Below are 21091 nucleotides of genomic sequence, written 5' to 3'. Positions count from 1 at the left end.
TCATTTAACTGGGTTGAAAAGCTGCTATAAGGCAGTGCCTTGTATGGTTTGTTGGATTTCTCACTGAACGTAAATACCAAACACAAGCCCATTGTGTATCTCCCATTCTTTCACATGACTGTGATTGATCTGAATCATTCCTGACCTCATCATTGACTTCATAGAAATTTAACTATTGCATGTCAATCATGACAATTAGTGTCTGTTTGTCACTTTGCAGCTATAAATGTGACAGCTTTGTGAGGTGAGGAATTGTTTTCTCACAGAAGAGAGAAAATCAGAGATAGGATACTGTTGTCATGGCTGCCCGGCAAAAGTAGAGCAAGGGTAGAACCTGAGCAGTTAATTATCCCACAGGAGGAAGTGTTGCTTTGTACCACAGGTTTTGTTTGGAGACACTTCAAGGCCTAACAAATTTTTCACTTGATCTTTCCTTTCTTTCTCCTGTCATATATCTTAATATGACTAAACACTTCATGGCAGCCTTTGATAACATTTATTACATAGAATCATAGAATCAGCTAGGTTGGAAAAGACCTTTAAGATCATTATCTTTCTTTGATTCTGCAGTAAGACCAAATACAATTCTTGACAACTGGCAGGTCACCCTAGAAGGAAAAGTTTTTAGATCATTGCATAAATTTGGCATATTACCTAAGCAGTGTTTAAATAATAGTAAAAATAACCTTATAAACAAAGCATTATTATTTTTTTCTTATGAAAATTATAATTGCTGATTCCTTTTCTAGTTCACAAATATGTTGGGGTTTGTTGGGTTTTTTTTTCAATAGGTTTATTCTTAATTCTTACTTTTAAGTATTATCCCATTTGAGCACTTTATCTGTGATAAAAACATACCCTTTCAGAAGTGGAAATTCTCAATGACAGGCATTTTAAAAACTTAAGAGTATAAATTTTTTTGGCTGGTGATACTCATTTTTTCTGGTTTTATTTTCAGTTGAAATTGGTAAACCAGAGAGACAAAAAATATAGCACCTAGGTTCTTCCTTCCAGAACTACCTGGAAAAACCCAACAAAACCCCAAACCATAACTGATTTATGCTTCAACCAAATACTACTAAAGGCATGCAATTTTAACTTAATATTTTTAATGTGTAGGAGGCCAGCTTGCCAAACACATGCATTGAAAAAGTCTCAACTCAGAGCCTTCCAAAGTCAAATATTCCACAGACACCTAAAAATTAAACTCAAACTATTTCTGTGTAATCTGTCTTGATAACTCAGCTTCCAGAAAATAAAGCTTCAAGGAGTCACACTTTCAAAACCAGATGATACCTTTAAGATTGAAGGTGTATGTAACTGGGAAACAGATTACAACATTCTAAGAACTAGGAAAGCAAAGTTAAAGGTATTTAAATTATTGAACAAAAAATATCTGCTTCTCATCTGCGCTGCAACTGAGTTTGTATTGCAGTTGTGTCCACTTTATTCCTGAAAAGTTACATCTGCTGAAAGGGTCAACAATCTTTTATTTGTGCTCCCTAATTTCCTATTTTTGTTGATTAGAATTTTCCCCAATTTAAAAGAGGCTTCTGTGTCAATGAAGGAAGCAGACTTTATCCCGCTTCTGGCCTGAAATTACAGTAGGAGAGTTTCTGTTTATCACTTCAGGGATTTTATTTTCTAGTAATAATTTTTAAAAATTGTCCTACTGTCTTCTGTCTCCTTTCTTTCATTCTTTCTTCTTTTTCTTTTTTTATGGTCAGGACCTCTGTTGAGAGAAAACCTATCTAGAAATAAAGCTCCACCTCTTCCATTTCACCAGTACTGTTGTTAGGGAGGGGTGTTCTTAGAACATTACCCTTATTTGTTTATAAATCAAACCTTTAATAACCCATCCCAGCAATATCTTGTCAACTTTGGCCTCATTGCTGACAAAAGTACATAGCAGGTTGCATATCTAAACCAACAAAAAAGAAAACAGCACTATCGAGCATGCTACTCTAAAAAGCACCCCACACATTTTTCTCCAGAAACACCTACCCTATGTGTTAATCACACTCTGCCATGCACTATTACAGTATGCACAGTCTCAAGTCTTCAGAGGTGTTGAGAGAGCAAAGTGATGTAAGGACTAATACTTGAGAATGGATGCCAGAGTACAGTCGCATGCTTGCAGGAATGGGATTTTAGGCAGGCTGATTCCCTGCATGCAACCTGGCACAGTTGGTCTTACATCTGGCTGGAGACTTCAGGCCCTATTTCACCATAAATAATGAGTTGATGAGATTCAACAGAACAGAGAGAAATACCTAAACGTTACAATTTTGTGGCATGAATTGCAGTTCCTGCAGATTTGTGTTAAGCTGCTCTGCCCTTATTGTTTCTTGCTCTGTTTATGAGCTACTTTCAACAATCCTTGCCCAGTGTGAGAGGAAGGTAGAAGGAAATTTCCCTAAAGGCATTTGTCTCTAAAAAAGAAAAAGTGACACAGAAGCCTGCTTACCAATGAAGTATTTTCACAAAAAAGTTGGGATCAGAGGTCTGTCATTCAGTTCTTTTTAGTCTACATGGAGCCCTGACAAAATTGCATATTGCTGTCAGAGGGGCTGTGGTAGGTGCCTCTAGCTTATTTGCTACACCTTTATCTCGTATATCTTGGTGGAGTATCATGATCAAGCAGCATCTGCATGCCCTAACTGTTGTGTTGTCCAGTGCAGGCCAATACACAGAGTCTGGGCCTAAAATCCATGAGAGGAAGTATTTATTTAGTAGAAAGACAGTTTTAAAATCCAGAAGTGCAGTTCAGTTTGGTAAGCCAAACCAGCACCCTCCACTCAAAAAATTGTAAGTTTGGACTCTCATTGCCTTTATTTTCAGGTGTCCTTTGTAGCTGTCTTATATTCTAACCGAGAGCCTTTCAGTTTGCATTTTCAAATCTTTCTGTATATCCATGAGATGGTTCTTGTATGAGAAATCTGATGCTCTTTCATAATCACATGCCTCTGAGTGTAGCCTGTAAGTGTGAAACAGTTGGACATCTTTTATAAGATCACAAGAAGAGCAACCCTTTCTAGTTCATTGACACAAATGGCTGTAGACAGCCTGTATCAATGTTATTACTGAAAACTGACCAAAGTTCATGGAGTCCTAACTACTACAGTCCTTAGTATCTTATATGCATTAACTACATTACTGTGATATTTTGCAGTTCATGTTCAGACATTATTATGGGGAGTTGATTTAGTCAGATGTAGTGTGGCACCATTTTTTAAAGGAAATCTGATGCATAGGTCTGTTCTGATGACAGTTTCACAATCAGTCTAAGCTCATTTAATGCTATTGCTGCTCTCCTTTCTTCCTCTTTATCTCCCCAAACCCACACCATGTTGTTCCTTCATATCTGAATGTATGGGCCTAGCAGCTGTGCAGCTAATATGACTCTTTTGCTTTTTGTGAAGTTATTTTTGAGTTGGGTCAACTCATCTTACTCACCGGGTTATCTGAGCACTCATGCTGGTGCATAGTCACTGTCAAAGGCATGATATAAAACTGAATTTCCTGTAAATTTGGAATATTTTCTGGTTGATTGGCTTTGGTTATAGTTCACCTGTCATTTTTCTAGTCTGCCTTGCAACAAGGGTTGGGAGACCTTGTTAGTCATTGTTAGTTTCCTTTGAAAACACAAAAGTATGACATCTGTTCCTGGACTTTCTGATCACAGCTTAACTTTCTGCATGAGATGGCTGCCCAGATCTTGCTCATGGTCTTGATATTATCAATGGATTGTCAGCATGGCCTTGACATGGCCTGTTCACTTACAAGCGCAGCAACATGTTTATTGAAGCTATAGGTGTACAGTGGCAGGAGTTACGGTAGTGTTACTTATTTCTGATTTTCATTCATGTGTATTACTGCTGAATAATAAGCTAGAAAATTGCAAGGCACTGGTGGTTTTATACTCAGTTGTGGCATGTCACATAAGCAGCATAATTTCTGCTTTCTGAATAAAATTCTTATAAGACTGTAAGCTCTCCTAGAGCTTATATTCAGATAGAGTTATCTTCATGAATGACTGTCTCTAGAACTTGGAGTCTGAGTTATTATTTATGGGATCTAAATGAGTCAAGTAAGAATATGGGATGGCCCTATCTATCACATATGCATGGAGCACTTCCGTATACATGGAAAACAGTTTCCAAGCTTGTACACAGTCCAGACTCATTGCTTCTCCTGTGAATGTGCACATAAAGTTTGCTTTACATGCTGAGGGAACCTGTGGAGCATCTCACATCACTTCTGCACACCAGCAGAAGCTGTCACTTTGCAAACTCACATCCTGTAGTGTGCAACCTGCAGGTCTATTCCTGAAGGTGTTTGTACTCTGAAATGACAGGTTCCAACTGCAGATTTGGATATGATTTAAATATAAGAGTCCTTTAAATTCAGTGTATCTCAATATCTGGGTCAGGCCTCTCCTTGATGATATTTATCTAACAAGAACTGGGAAGCTTCATAAATCAGTCTGGGCATCACTGAAGATGAGAATTAACTAAGTGTATCACTGAATTAGCAGGTTGTGTGGGTAGAACAGGATAGCACTTCTGAGTAAAGAATTAGAAGCTATTTTCAGAATGAGAATATAGTGTCAGAGCCCTATTCTAAATGAGCAATAGCAAAGTTGAGCTGACATTGATTCTGGGAATTGCTAAATTTAGGTGTGGACTGTCAGAAATGCTAGTAGCTTAGGGGGTGCTGCTAAAATCTTTGGTGTCCAAGTGGCTGTTATAATCATCAGAGCTGTGTAGTAGGAGAAAGGACCTAAGATCCACTACTTTATTAGCTATTAGCTGAAGATGCAGAGCTTCTACAGGAGGCAGAGATAAATCACAGAGTGATAGAATGGTTTGGGTTGGAATGGACCCAAAGATCATATAGTTTCCATGGGCAGGGACACCCTCCACTGTATCAGGTTGCTCAAATCTCTGTCCAACCTGACTTTGAACACTTCCGGTTATGGGTGGGCACTTCCAACCTAATGGGGAAGCTTCCAGCTTCTCCAGGTAACCTATTCCTGTGCCTTGTGACCCTCATAAAAATTTCATCCTTATGTCCAATCTAAATCAGTTTTAAACAATTGCCCCGTGTCATGTCACTACACGCCTTGGTAAATGCATGTTTCTTATAAGTCCCCTTTGTATTTTGAAAGTCCGTATTATTATGGTCTCTCTGGAACCTTTTTTTTCTTTTTCCAGACCGAAAGACCACAAAAGGAGGAATCAGTTTCCCCTTTTATATGGCATAAGTAAGATCCGTTGCAAAGTTTTCCCTACAGTATGTAAATGCAAGATGTTACAGATTTCAGAATATGCTGTGCCATGCCATACCATACTACCCTTGAGATAAGATGATTTGAGTGAGTTGTTGAGACAGAAGTGTTACAGTAGAACCCCAACAATGTGTCTTTCCAGTCTCATTTCCAGAGTCATAAAAACTTTCAGCTGGTAGAGGGGAAGAGCTTAGAGACTACATTTTAAAAGAGAAGCTGTGTTCTTAACTTTTTATTAGGCACAGAGAACTGTTTTCTTTCACCAGACTTAATGAGAGCAGTCAGCAGGAGAAATTTCAAGAAGCCACTAGCCAGTTCTTGTTTGCCATCATCTCTTTCAACCCTTAAAGAATCTTTGTTTTCAGAGAAGTTTTGCTTTTGGGAAGATTGGCTCCAGTAGTTTCATGTCTTAATTACAGCCTAGAGGGTTGGGAAGAATTTTGAAGTGAAGTGTATTCTGCCATGTAGGGAGATCTTGCTACTGATAGAGGAGACATATTCCTGCTATAGATCCAAATAGTTCTGGGAACTGGGAAAATTGTTACGAACAGGAGAAAAAAAATCTTATTGTTATAATACAGTGGTTTACTGAGTGTTCTGGAGGCTTCCTGGAGTCCTTGTGTCCTTGCTCCCAAAGAATCTGGGAGGTAGAGAACAGCTGAAATAAACACTCTCAACATTCACATGCTTTCTTACAAAATTTGTACTTAATCAAGTATTAAAGAGGGGCAAGCAGCCACTTCTGCCATTACCTTTCATATGTACTTGCATTTGGATACTAAGTTTTCTTAAATACTCTTCAGAAATTCCAGGAATTCCTCAACTTGTTTTCTGTGCAGTTGTTCTGCTGCCTGCTGGCTCTGGGCAGGCTCCTGGAATGTAGCTGGCCACATGCATATACTGGATGGTTGGTTTGTTCTAAGCACATGGGGAGATTAAGATCAGATGTATCTTCTGTCTTGTCCTGTGTCACAGGAATGTGTGCTCCACCTGAGAAGCATTGGAAACTTCAGCCAGCACATAGTCAATGAGAGGCGATCTGCATCCTCCATTGGATGGCTACTTCCTATGCCTATCCAAGACTTTACTGAAGTTCTGCTCTCTCCCACCCCTTGCTCCATCTCAGGGTTTATAGAGCATATGCAAATAAAGGCTGCTTTGTGTTGGCCTAGGACTGGGTGCATCTTGTCTGAAGAAGCAAATGTGGGCCTGAAGGCTCCTGTATTTGTTTCTCTCATAACTGTAGCTGTATCACTTCATAAGAACCTTGCTTGCTCTGGCATAGCAGGTCAAAAGTCCTTGGGCTTTCTCTATTTGCATGAAGGACAGCTAGAAATTCTAAGTAACACAGTCACAAGTCAAGAAGCAGAGGATGTTAATCGGCCCTGTTATCACTGCCAAGCTGATGGATGGGGAAAGAGAAGGGGAGGCACAGGTATGATTTTATACCACTTCAGTTCAGATGGTGCCACTTTAAAGCATAGGACAGTGACAGGCTAAGAAAACACTGAAACAAACTAGGAGCAATCACACCCCTTAGTTTTAAAATTCCCCAGTCAGAGTTGACAAAGCATCCCTGTCTTCCTCATACACTGTTAAAACCAGTTCCAATGAAACTGGGTTTTAAACTGATCTGAAATCAAAAACATGCAGCTCCTGTATGTGAATTAGCTCACGAAGGAGTGCTGAGCACTTCACATTATCATTTATAGCAGTACAAAGAGCATGTCATGTTGCCTAATCAGGACGTATGACTTGCTCTCACACAGGCCTGATCTAAATAATTGCATGTTTTGCAGGACAGTAGCAGACAGGACGTAGCAGATGGGAGATCACTCAGTTCTGTGTAGCTAGTGATGCAATGGAGCAGTGATTTATCAATTGCACTGTTTGGTAAATCACTGCTAACTTTACTTCCTGCATTTAGCAAGCTGCTCATTAACTGGGAATATAATAACCAGGTTTGGAATATTTGTGACATATTCATGTTTACAATGCTGTATTTCCTTCTGAAAATTCACTTACCTTTTTTTCATCCATCAGGAACATTATTTCCTCATGTGGGTTTAAAAAGGAATTCTGTTCTCTATAGTATTACTTGTATGTCAAGCAGATCCTCTGCAGACTCTGCAAAGTTCCTGTGCATATCCTGGTTTTTTAATACACTGTTGTCGATCTTTCTCTGTAACCTCTAGTTTGAAGGCACTGATGCTTTATTTGCATTTCTAGTTACTGCAAACCTGTCTTCAAATGCTGTTCGCTGGTTAATAGCCATGTTGGACAAACTGGTATAGACAATCTTGCCTTTATGTCATCTGACCTGAATTAGAGCTTAATAGTATGGCAGTGAGCGTGTTGTTCTTGCTAAAAATGCATGGGTGCTCTTTGTGCTGGCTCCCCCACTAGTAGTCTCAGGCCAGAGTTACTGCATGAGTAAAGGACACCAAAAGCTCCAACCTCTGTAATAGCTCTGCCAGGTATAGTGTGCTCTTACCTCATCCCGTCACCAATGCAACTGCACTGAGCTCCAGTTCTAACTAAAAACACTGAAGTAGCAAAATAGACATTTCCCCTGTAGGGGGAATGTAGGCAAGGTTTGTGTAAGACCTGTAACAGACACTGAGATTAATAAAATCAAGCTTCCTATTCTTCCAGGAAAAAAGGCAGAGGAATAGCAGTTCTGGATGAGCCCAGAAATCTGTCTGTCTCACTGTATTATCTTGGACATTGTCCATTAGCAGCTGCTTAGAGAAAAAAGTAAGAAACAGGGGTAATATTGTTACCAGAATATCATGAAATATACTCCCAGATTCTTGCAATCTGCAATTGTGAGAATTTTGCGTAAAGCCCTTTGAACACATTTTCCAGCTGGCATCTGTCCTACAGTTCTCTAAAGCTGCTTTCTAAGTTTGGAATATCTTCCAACAGACAGTGTCTCTCCCTCTTCCTCAAAGTTTATCATAACATTCTGCAAGCCACATTCTACAGGTGTGATAGGGAAGGTTGTCCTAAGTATAGCTTTAGTAAATGGATATGGATGTTGCTAAGAGCTGTGATTCCCAGTCACTGCTGGGTGGAGTGTGGTAGCTGTAGGTGGTATGATCCTTGCCTGCCCCTCTGTCCCAGATTACAGCTGCAGAGAAAGCATGACACACAAAAGAAGGATGTGTTTGTTTCTCAGCCATGGCAGTTCACAACTTATTAATATAAATGTCCCAAGAAGAGATTAACTAAAGCAGAATACGTTTTCCAGGTGCTTCCATAAACTCCATTTTAGCTTGCTGGGATTTTCTTTCCCTGTTCCATTCCCACTGTCATGTAATTAACATTTCCCCCCAACCCCACAGAATACTGATTCTTGAAGACATTTAAAAGCAGGGTATATCCAACAGATCAACCAAAGCTCAGGCAGTAGGACCACAGATTTTAAGTCTGGCACAATGCTGTTTCCTATTATAGGGTGAAACAGATTTTGCATGATAGAATTTCCTTAAGGTCATGTCTCAGACTGAAATCATGGAATCATAGAATTGTTTAGGTCGGAAAGGACCTATAAGATCATCGAATCCAACCATTAACCCAGCACTGTCAAGTCCACCACTAAACCATGTCCCTCAGAGTCACATCTACACGGTATTTTAAATACCTCCAGGGATGGTGACTCTACCACTCCTCAGGCAGCCTGTTCCAGTGCTTGAAATACAAATGAACATAGGAACCAGGCATCTTTATAAAATTCATCCCCTCCCAAGTGCAACATGCACTTCTTTGGTCTGCCCTCTCCAATGTAAATTCAGGGCTGTCTGTAAAATCAAATTATTATTAATTTTAAAAATAATTCCTCATTCTACCCAAATGGCCATCCAGTGTCTAGCAGACCAAAGATATCAATGGCAGATATGAGAATCAAAACTGTTGGAGGTCTTCTCTTCCTCCAGTAGCAGGCTCTGCAGATAGTATTTGTGTTGCCATTTGCATGAAGTGAAAAATAGTTTTGTGTTCAGCTTCTTTCTCCCAGACTAAAATGTCTCTGCATGACATGGTCCTTGCAGGGACAGGAGGAGGATGAATGAGTACAACAGGCACGAGAAATGTTAGTCATACCACCAAATGGAGGTGCTCTAAAGTAAATATTTGGGTGATGTAAGAATCTATAGCAAGCAGAATGCCAAAACCCTTCTTTGTCACACCACCTCAGCAAGGATACCCACCTGAGATTACACAGAATTTTGGAGATAAATTGTGGGCATGTTTTAGGTTTGCTTAGGTGAGCTCTAGTAGTCAACATGAATTCTCAGTATAAATAGTTCCTATCAAGTTTCCTTTAACCTACTTTTAGGGTTTAGCTTTTTAGTCTTCTCTATTCAAAAGTTTTGGAGGTTTACCACTGTAACTTTTACTTTTTCAAAAAAGCCCCTTTTCAAATACCATGCTTTGCCACCTGTATGGAAAGGCACTGTCAGCCTTTATCAGATTTCTTGCTCAATGAGGTTAACTGGTATTTAGATATCATTATATCTACATATACAAAGGAATGGAAAAAAATACACTGCATGTAAACTGAAATTTTCTGTCTTAAAAGTCAGGTTCAGCACAGAAAAAAACTGTAAAATAGTTTTTGCAAAAGTCAGAAACTATTACATATCTGGGGATCTTTTACCTGCTCTATTTCCAACTTTTAAGAAAAAAGCATTCAGGAAGGAAATGGCTTACATGACAGAGGAACACTGTGGATTTCCTGTAATGACAGGACATGCAAAATCTCAAGTGCTTCATTTTAGAGGTCTTATCTTTTTAATATAACCTGTGACTGTATGTTCTAGTCCTTACTAGCTACAAACAAGTGAGAAAGTAATCTCAACATCAGTATATTAATATCTTTTATTTAATTGCTATACATATATGTATATACTTATATTTTTATTTTTTTATACTTTTAAAAAGAGTGACCTTCCTTTGTTGGCTGGTAAACTTCAGTGCCTTAAATTACTTCAGTTCAGCAGATCACATCCCTTCTTAAGCAAGTGTAGTGAAGAATTATTTCTTTCTCCCCTGTCCTTACTCTAAGTGCTTTATGCAATATACTTTGCTGTAATAAATGAAAGATCCAGCTGTACTAGATTTGCCTGGCTCTAAGAATTCAGAAAGTTTTCTTTTGATCAGATAATGTTTCTAAGGAAGAATAGTGGGATTTCAGTCATTAAATTATTTCTGTGGCCTATATGTAAATACTCATAATCTCAAGCTAGCAAACAATGCTAAGAAATTATGTGGATGTCTCTACATATGGAAGCATCCTGTTAATCTGCAATGTCTCAGTAACATGCAGATATTTTACAAGCATGTATGTGGAGTAGTTTGGATAGATAATGAACTACTAGCAACCTACTACAATCTACTAAAATATGGCCAAATGCTAACACCACTAAGCAGTTACATTAGTAGCAAATTTGATCCACAAATTATTCACCTACTTTTAGCTAATTGATTACTCAATGCTGAGATATCCTAGAGCTATATATATCTTTCACATCAAATAGAATGGTGCAGCTGCAAGGTTAAAAGACCAAAAATCACAAGGTGGGCCTGATGGTTAGTTCACAAATATGGGTAGCTGACAAATATTTACACAGCTACTCAGCATGTTATTTTGGCCTACAGTAAGGACCATTCTGCAGTATCCACGTTGTCTAAAGCTAGCTCAAATCTGCCACATCATTTCAGTTGAGATGCTGGGATGAGAAACAACTCTTGCTTGACTTTTAGTCCTCTATTCATATTATTCCCCTCTGTAGGTGATTTCATTAATTTGCTTCTCCATTAACAACTATGTTCTGGTTCCTATAATGTAGGTCAACTAATTAAGATATATAAAAATATTTCCCCAAGGTAATTTGTTTTGGGAACAATGAATGTGGGACAATATCTTACATGTGCACAGATCAGATCATTTCAGAAGCAGCAAAATATTATAAATTATAACTTCGATTGTGAAATACGTTTCTATCAAAAATACAGTCCTTCTGCTCAGAAGAACTTCCATAACAACTTGAGCAAATCCATTTAACACTGAAGCAGAATCAGATCACCTAGGCAAGCAATTACAATATCTTCACTAAGGGGCACTAATTTTCAGATGAGATGGAGTGTACTACTCTCCTAAAACCCTTATGCTTCTCAAAGTTGATTGGTTTGGGTTCATTTGCAGCTGTGAAGTGTACTTTAAGAACAAACATTGTTCTTTCAAGGCATTGCTCTTTTTCATTTGGGAACCAAAAAAAAAAAAAGAGATTGTGTCAGAGAAATCAGAAATGTTTCCTGTATCAACTAACAAATACAAAGTTCTTATGTCCAGAATGATCTTTCATTCCACTTTAGGAGGTAAAGTACAGCGACTGACTCATTACTTAAATTTCACTTGAGCTGTTGCACAATCTCAGCTGAGAATACTTTTCAAGTGAAAAAGGCACTTTTAGCACTGTGGGAGATGAAAAAAAAAAATCCTCTCAAAAGCAATTATGTAGGTGGAACGGAAGTTTCCTCTACACAACAGCTGACATTTCTACATTCATTTTGATTCCATAGCACAGAGATAATTTTGAGATTTTAAGCTTAGACCAGTTTTAGAATTTCTTGTAGCAGTTTCTAATTCAAAACTGGATGTGCTGTTTATTGGTGATTCTGCTTCCACTGGGGCAGTGAGATTTTCACCATTTACTACCTTCAAAGGAGATACCATTGCAAAACATATTTTTGTTATATTTTATGTATATTTGAAATAGAAATTCGACAACACTTAAAACTAGCCGGAGTGCTGGGCCAAGAAAGTCTTTTAACACTGTGCTCACTTCTGGAAACCATATATTTTTCATTCTCACTTCTCTTATGTCCAGCTCTATCCAGCATTGATGTTTATTCTAAGTGTATGTATCTGTTGCACTGCACACAGTGCCCTTCAATACTTTTCGGGTTTTTTCGAAGCCTCAGATATCAAGAATGAGTATTTTTTATTTCAATTGATATATTTGTTATGTATATTTTATTTTTATTAACTTAATAAATTCCACTGAGCATTTTGCTCTTGCACACTAGTGTTCTGCTGTTTCAGTTGTTGAAAATGTTAACTTTTCATCTTCCACCATCATTTGGTTTTGCAAGACAGATATGGAGTACCCATGCATGAGTGCCATTTTTAGCTGGTCCCACAGCAGTCATACAAACAGGTTTCTGCAGCATAATAATTTTGGAGCACCAGTTATGATTTATAGGTGGTTTTGGTTTGTTGGTTTGTTTTTTTCGAACGGGGGTTATTGGTTTGTTGTGATGTTTTGGGGAGTTGTTTTGTTTGGTGGTTGTTTTTTCCAAAAAAACTCACTGGTTTAATTGTGTTTGACAGTTCCAATTTGTGTTTGGGGAAAAGACTTCTTACCAGGACAAGCCCATATGACAGGAAATGCTGGCATAAAATCAAGATCTGGGAATGGAAGTAAGCCAATGAGATTGTTAGAGAAGAAGCACAGCTACAGAAACAAAAATCCTGAATTAGTTTTACATTGCCATCTGAGCAGGATGTACAAATTGTAACTGTATGAGCAAAAAGCCACTGAGATTTAGCCAGAAGATATACTAGTAAGTTGTGATACTCTCCAGGTATTATTTTTGCTTAGTGTTTCGCTGTGTTTGGTATGATAGGGTTTTTTAAGGTAGCACATGTCACAGCAGAGTAAACATCTGACACTGCTCCTACCAGAATTGTGATGCAGACCTGACACACCTGGGGAGCTTTGCCAGCCATTCAATTATGCTTCCTTTTCTTCAGTCATCAAGGAAGAAGGAAGGAGGAAGAGTTGTTAATATATAATGGGCTGGTACATGTCTTCCTTATGGTCACCCTGGTGAAGACCTTTCTAGTAGTGTGTTCATATAAATACCTATTGACAAAGTTTTGTTCCAACAAGTCAGTGTAGTGCAGGATCAGGTCATACTTGGCTAACAACATTGCTAATTGCTATATTTGGACTATTTGCTATAGTCCACAGTGATATAAATAGCTTCATTTGGGCTGAGTGTCAGAATAGGCAGTGGCAGAGAAATGCAGCACTTCAAGTGAATTGTGCTAATTAATAGCAGCATTTACCTCAGTTTCAAGGTTTTGCTTACAACCTTGGCTAAAAACAAGTCTCTTCCTTATGCTTTGCTGTCTTTTGCAGTGCCTATATTCTCACCCTTGTTGGAGATGATTCTTTATGCAGTCATTTATTTTTTTCACTTCAGCATGGCATGACTAACTAGCCATAGGTCAGAAAGAGCACTAATGACAAAGTAGAAACAGTTTTCTGTTATACTTTCTCCCTTCTTATCATCCTTACTGTGCTAGCACTGCAGTGCCTCTCAAAGCTAAGAATGGTGAAAACTGGCTCAATGTGTGAGATCTTAGTAGTGCTGCAGGGCCATAGAACGTCATGGTTGCCAAAGCAAGAATAATCTGGCCAAAGGAAACTGATGTGAGATCACATCTGTGGGAAGTGTGGTCTTAGGGTAACCAAGGCCATGATGTTCCATTAGAAACCCGGCTCAATAGTTCAAAGAAATGTGAGCTAGTTCCTGCGTTTTAACAGTTTCCCATCACGAGAAGTTTCCTCTGCTGGAGGAACATCTGACATCACACACAGTGGGCCTGTGTGTGGTTACTCCCTGCCACAGCCACATCCTAATTCCACCAAGTTACAGTAGCAGCAAAGGCCCTGCCATCCAGAGTGCTTTGCCTAGGTTAGTGGTGGCTGAACCCTCTCTGCTAGAACATGTAGTAAACTCCCTCCACAGAGAGAAAGCTGGCCTCGCCCTCCTGAGCAGTGTTTTGCATTACTAGTTCCACACCAGGAAAGCTAGTGAGTTGGGATTTACTGGGACCAGATTCTTCCAATCTCTTTGTTTCGCTAGGGAAGGATCGAGTATATGCCAGTGGAAGGACGTTTTACAGGCAACAAGGATGACTACAGATAGTCTCTTAGTGATTTCTAAGACTCAGTGGAAACCTTAGACCTTCAGATGCCTAATCATTCACCATCTATGTTGAGATGGCCTGCTAACATGGGAATGATCCTGGTGAGGAACTATCCTTGTGAGAGCTGCCCATAAACTTAGCCAACTCAAGAGTTTTGTTGTCCTTGGACTGCTGCCATCCAAACCTCATATTCTTGTAAAACGTCTCTGAAATGAAGGAACAATGGAGTGTGGAAGGTGTCATGTGTTTCCCTCCCACCCCCTTTACCTCGGACATTCCAGTTGCACCTGTTTTTTTCTTCAGTTTCCAGTCACCAAGGGAAGTGTTTGGGTCTTTCTTGTAATCACAATACCGAGTCCAAAGTTGAGGCTGCAAGCTGCTTCTAATCTGAAATGACCTCTTGAATCCTCTCAGACACAACCAGCTGCAGTGAGCCCATTTATAGGATGCAAGTCCTCATACTTAATGGCCAAACCATGACGCTCCCTTAGCACAATGGGGAAGGCTTCAAGTGGTCCCTCCTTGCTCCATCTCCTGTTTTCCTATTTCTCTGTGAAAGGGAAAGGAAATAGAAGAGTAGATGGGATGGCAGATACATCAGTGCTGCAGCTGCTGCCACCTGCACAGGAGCAGTCTGCTGATTTAGGCTCGTGCGGTGCATGTGACAGCCCTGGAAGCTGGTAGAAATCTTCATGAAACTTTGTTGGGTAGTTTGGACATGGACACAGGAAAAAAAAAGAAAGACTGAAGGAACTATGAGTTAGGTTTAAAACTAAATATAGTAAGGACCTGCATCTCTGGTCTGCCACTGATCATCTTATATTCTTATTTTTTCTGATACATTTTTTCATTCCTTCACTGTTTCACTTTTTGTTTAATTTCTGATGATATGGACAGAAACCATAGGGTGAGCCCTGTGCTTTCTTCTTAGCAGTTAGAAAGACAATGGATTAGCTACATTTGTCTTAATTTTCATCTAAGTTCCAATGTCCTTTCTCTTTAGAAATCAGGTATGTTCACATTTGTGATACTAACTTCGTTCAAATGTTAGACAGTGTAAAGAGGAGTTACGATGTAGCTGATCACCGGGAATGACTTCCAACCTAACTATGCTTATTGAGACAACACAAGATAAAAAGGGGAATGGAAGAATCGGCTGTACAAATAGTCCCATCAGTTGCTCTATCCTGTTTTCCTCAGCCATGACACTCACAGCAGCTGCATGCTGAGTTATCCTCGATGCCCCATGTGCCCCCCAGTGCCTCGGTGATCTGCAGCACAGGGCTCCAGCACAGCACTCATGTATCCCAAACAGGGGGCCCTCAGGGGAGGCGAGAGACCACTTGTGAGCCTGCAGGGCAGGATGCGGCAGTGGCTCTGGGGCCATGCCAGCTCTCCTATGAGCAAAGGTGCTCCCGGCTAAAAGCTGCTCCGTGCTCTGCACCCACTGCGGCTGCCCTGGTGCCAGGCCTCTGTGCCAGTAGTGGGCGGAGCAGGGAGCAGAGCTGTAGGGGTGCATCCAGGTAGGCAGACTCCTTTGCTTAAGGGCAGGGCCTGTGATATGGAGGGTTCCCTGTCCTCTGTTCGACCAGCTGAACACAGTGACTTAAGGGACAGGGGGCAGTGGTGACAAGTTCCTGCATGGCGCAATAGGCACATCTCCTCTGTGCACTCGCATATTACGTGTGGGGATCTGCAAGTGGAGCCAAATGACAATGGCTTGGTGTTTATCCAGCATGGAGGTGTCACCGAGGTTAAGTTGGCCTATGCCCTGCATCAAAACTGCTTCCATAAAGAAAAAAAAGACAGGTGGTTGTCATAGGAGACTCCCTTCTGAAGCTAACAGAAAGACCAATATGCAGACTGAACCCACTTCTTACGGAAGTCTGCTGCCTCACTTCTCCCAGGTAACAAGCAATAGTACAAGAGGAAATGGCCTCAAGTTGTGCCAGGGAGGTTTAGATTGGGTATTAGGAAAAAACTCTTTGTCAAAAGAACAGGCTGTGTAGGGAGGTGGTGGAGTCATCATCTCTAGAGGTATTTAAAGATGTGGCATTTACGGATGTGGTTTAGTGGTGGACTTAGCAGTGCTGGTTTAACAGTTGGACTTGATGGTCTTAAAAGTCTTTTCCAACTTAAGTGCTTCTATGATTCTGTGACATACTGGAAGAGATTAACATTTCACATTTCACTCTTTGTAGCTTAATGTAAATTCAGATGATGTCACTGCCAGTTTTCTAGGCTGTTAAACTGTCTCAAATGCCATTCAATCCCTTGTGTCATATAGTGAGCTCTCTACCAAGCTAGCATGCTCACATGGTGCATATAAATATATCTCCTTTATACCTTCTTGGTGCTTTTTCCCACAGTAGCAAGGTACATTTAGGTAGCACTTTGCTGTTCTTAAATTGCATCTTTGTCGGGGCAATTCTAAGGTTTGTGAAGGCCTTGACCAAGTGCACAGCTTTATATTGTCAACAGTTTGATAAGAGCGTGATTCATGTGCATTGGCCTTTAATGTTTGAGATTTTGCTGCTGTGGTTGTTATTTGGAGAGCAATTCAGGAAAGTTACTCTGGGAACAGTGGAGCTAAGGCTCTTTTCTGATGGGTTTGTGCTGAGTGTTCCTGGTGGCTGCTGTAGCACTGGGAAAAGAAATACAGAATAGCACTTTCAGAAGAATAGTGTTGTAATTCTGTAAAATAACGTCTGGAGACTGCGGGATGGGCACAGATAAAGGGATGGATTGTATCAGGCAACACTTTCAACCAGTGGCAGCCTTAGGAATAGAATTTGCAACCTCCAAGCTCTTTGCAGGAGTGGGAAAGATATTCTGCTTTGGGGACAGTGGGAGGCTTAAGCATATAGCTCCTATGTTTCAAGCAGGAAATCCCAGAGATGTACTTGGGCATGGGTAATAAGAGGCAAGTGTAAAAATAGCCCTAAAGCATGTGTGCTGAGTCTGACAGAATGCTGAATGTTTGGTCAAATTCCTCTTTTTTCATGTGGACACAATTTATGGTTAGAAAAAGACTACAGTTAAAGAAAAAAAAAAGAAAAAGCAAAACCCCAAAAGAAAAACAAAACAAAAAACACCAAAAAAAGAAGAAAAAATACAAAACCTGAACAATGAAAATCTTATTTAGGCAGCAAATCCTGCTATCTCGCTGTGGAGAAGTATTGGAAAATGATTACCCTTTATGTACAGACTCATGGCTTAGAGATATGAAGCTCTTGAACTCTAACCAGGAGATGAAAGGAGTACCATCATGATTTTGTCTCTGTTTTGTTGTCATTGAAACTGAGATAATAAAATTACTAACACTACCTTTTCAAGGGTGAAAGGGTTAATTATGTAATTTTTTCATAACAATGCTAAAAGCATTTGCTCTGAGTATAAATCTACAGGTAGAATGAAGATAAGTAATGAAATAAAATAAAATGTTTAAGAATTGTGTTAGATTTTGACAAACTCATAACTACACTGGCAATATCTTAGGAGTCCCACAGAACTTCCTCTAATAAAATATTCCTCATATGTGATTTTTTAAAATTTTTTTATTGTTTTTTGTTCCCTTGAATGGACAATGTTTCCAAACAAGTTTAGGATTGGTAAATTAATTAAAACCCCCCAGATTTCTTACAATGGTGGTTCAAGAGCTGCTACTCTGCATTAAACTGAGATCAGAAAAAATTAAAATTATTCATTTTTTCTTCATCTTTCATAGCAGGCTGGATAATAAAACATCCCAGGCCTCTGTTCTACTTACTGGGTTACTTTGAATTGTGCTTTTGACAGGCACCACACTGTTTGTTTATGACAGCTACTAGGAAACCTATGGACCAATAATTTGTTTTTCAGGTATAATTGTGATCTAAGTGTTAGGTTTGCTCTAGAGTCAGTTCTCATTAATGTGTTAGGTAATAGACTAAATAACATTTGGAAGATCCATGTCTTGGTTGCAGCTAAATAAGCATCTTTCAATATTAAGATGAACTTAAAGATTATTTTAAATTTTTAAAACATAAAGTTTCTCTGATGATTTTATCACACCTGCTCAGTTACATATATTCTTTTAACAGTGCAGCAGCTCTTTGGAAGTATGAATTTGGAGCATTAAATAAACTTCATCAAGTTCCAGGTGCTCAACATGAGATTTTAGGTCTACTGGTTCTGGAGATCATAAACAGAAATTCAGGTTTAAATGTAGGTTAACACTGAAGTTAAAGATGGTGTTTCAAAACTTGTAACTGATGGAACAACCTTTTCAGACAATGTCAAACCTGTTCTTGAATTCATTAAATAAGTGTGGAGCAGTGGTTCTTAGGTCTACCAATGGAACCAAGAATATAACCATCCTAACAGCTTGATATCTGTTAGTGGCTTGCTAAAGTTTTGACTCCAGAAACAAATTGTGCATTGTCCTCATGATTTCTTTTCAGTGCTGTAAGTGGTAGTGATGCTAGAATAGTAGCAATATGCCTGTCCTGCTTTGCATCTGGTCTGTGCAGTAACTTCAATAGCTCTTAAAAAGAAAGGCATGTATAACCATAAAAGTTTTATTTGTTTCAGTCAACTGTAAAAGCAAGTACTAATATTTGTAAAATCATTTTTGGGCAAATGACCCCTTGGGGTGTTGATTCTGCAGTTCTCACAAAAGTGCGTTAAAGTGGCATATATCATAGAATGGTTTGGGCTGGAAGGGACCTTAAAGATCATCTAATTCCACTCCTTTGCCATGGGCAGGGACACCTTCCACTAGAGCAGGTTGCTCAAAGTGCCCTCTAACCTGGCCTTGAACACTTTGAGGGATGGAGCAGCCACAGCTTCTCTGGGCAACCTGTGCCAGTGCCTTACACTTCTCACGGTGAAGAAGTTTTCCTAATATCTAATCTAAGTCTACCCTCTTACAGTTTAAAGCCATTCCCCCTTGTTCTATGGCTACTTGCATGAGATATATCTATCTCATGAGGAGTAATCTAGTACTTTGACCATACCCCAAACACGTTTTCCAGCTCAAAGATGTACAAATTCAAAAAAATGTGGGCAGAGCCTCTTCCATGGGTTAGAGTCCAACATGGCTTAGCTTTACATGAGGCTGTGCAAAGTACTGCAGAATCCTTTTGTACCTGTGTTTGGATAGGAGTGTTGTTTAGTCATGATTAGGGTGATAGCATTTTTAGCCTGGTGTTAGATTTGGCTTTCCTGTGCATAAATATCTCAAATTGAGATCAATGTGGAGGTCAACTACTTGGAGTCAGGACTTCTGCAGTGTGTAGGTTATAACCATGACCCATTTTCCTACTTGTGGTAGTTCACAATTTTGTCTTTACTTAAGGCATTATGGCAAGATACCTAAGAAATCCCAGTTATTTTAAAACAAAACTTGAAACATTATGTGTCAGATAAAGGTAAACTCTAGTTTTCTCAGTATTTATGTTTCTTAAACAGTGATCCATAGAGCACTAATAGCATGTAAGACCAGAGTAAGTGGTCCCAACCTAGCCTGCAAAACCATATTGCCTTGAAAAAGATGGAGTAAATCTAAAGCAAATCAATGAATCTGTTTTAGTAACCTAGTAGGGTTTTAGTCAGTGCTTTTGCATTTCAAGTTGCCTGAAATGCAAGTATTTTACTTTCAAATGCCTGGATAAAACATTTAAAGGAAGGTTTATTAGAAATCTATTAATCTGAAAAAGGGCATCCTAAAAAAATGTGGAGAATGACAAAATCCACTTTCAGTGGATGCACCAGTACAAATGTGGTTCATGATATAAGGGGCTAATAGGGTCTGGCTGATTACGTGACTGTTGTGTGGTATATGAAAAACAGTTAACCAGACATAGGCAGAGCAAATTTCCCAGAAGAAGTGACAGAAGTGACTTCCCAGTCTTTGCATTTTCCTTTAAAAAGCAGCCATGAGATACTTCAAGCTTCTGGCACTAGCAGCAGAAGAGCAGTTTTCTATTTCTTCCAGTGTTTTGAAGAGCTTTTTACTAAAATACCAAAGATCTGTATTTTTGCCAAAATATGTGGTTCCTATACCATTTACTCTAGAGGCTTCCCTTCAGACACACCATGATGTCTTTGGCCAGTAGCATGCTAGGCGAATATATTTCCAGGGGAAAACCTGGGATTAATGGTAGTGATTATATATGCAAAGTGGCAGGTAGTTCCTGAGGTAGAGGGGTCTCCAAGCACAAGACATTTTTCTTCTTCAGCTATCACCGATTTCATCCTTATCCTAATATATGTACAGGGAGTTATTTGACAAATGCATATGCTGGTATTGATGCCAAAACTTGCCTACACTTTACTAGGTTCAGGATGTGTGCTGCTTATGACTGGCCAAATGCCAGTTCCTCTATTCATTACTCCCTATTGTTCTTCTCGTGATGTTTTTTTGCTTGATGTAGCTGTATGGTTACAGACTCTTGTGAAGCATAGACCAGGAAAGAAATGCTAAGCATTCAACTTGGAGAAACTGCTCAAACCTCTGGAAGAGCTACCCTGGAAACTTTGTTCATAAGTGTATTGAAGGCAACATTTTCTTGAGAAAAAAGTTGAGGGATTTATGCAATTTTAACATCTAATTAGTTATCTGTCCAAAAGTGAACTGGTTACATTCATGTTTCTGTGAGATAAATCAGGCATCTTTGAGTTACGTCGGAGCACTAAACTAATAATAGATATGAAAAGTTCAAAATATAGTGTAAATATTTCACTCTAATTTGCTTTCATGTTTAAGGGTTCTTACATTTCCTGTTGGCTGTTTTTGCAATGAATTAAAGAAAGAA

General features: G+C 39.3%; 2 protein-coding genes across 2 annotated transcripts in view; one reads left to right on the top strand and one right to left on the bottom strand.

The window, feature by feature from the left end:
• Nucleotides 1-14653, bottom strand: part of B3GNT5 (UDP-GlcNAc:betaGal beta-1,3-N-acetylglucosaminyltransferase 5) — a 40230-nt gene extending 25577 nt beyond the window's left edge. Inside the window, exon 1 of the mRNA XM_031047071.2 lies at nucleotides 14562-14653. The gene's annotated coding sequence lies outside the window, so the exon portion shown is untranslated. The remainder of the gene's footprint in view (nucleotides 1-14561) is intronic.
• Nucleotides 1-21091, top strand: part of MCF2L2 (MCF.2 cell line derived transforming sequence-like 2) — a 159748-nt gene that overhangs the window by 91582 nt on the left and 47075 nt on the right. The window lies entirely within an intron of this gene.

This window comes from Melopsittacus undulatus, chromosome 6, assembly GCF_012275295.1.
Source record: "Melopsittacus undulatus isolate bMelUnd1 chromosome 6, bMelUnd1.mat.Z, whole genome shotgun sequence".
Taxonomy (NCBI): domain Eukaryota; kingdom Metazoa; phylum Chordata; class Aves; order Psittaciformes; family Psittaculidae; genus Melopsittacus; species Melopsittacus undulatus.
This window is presented reverse-complemented; position numbering and strand designations above follow the sequence as displayed.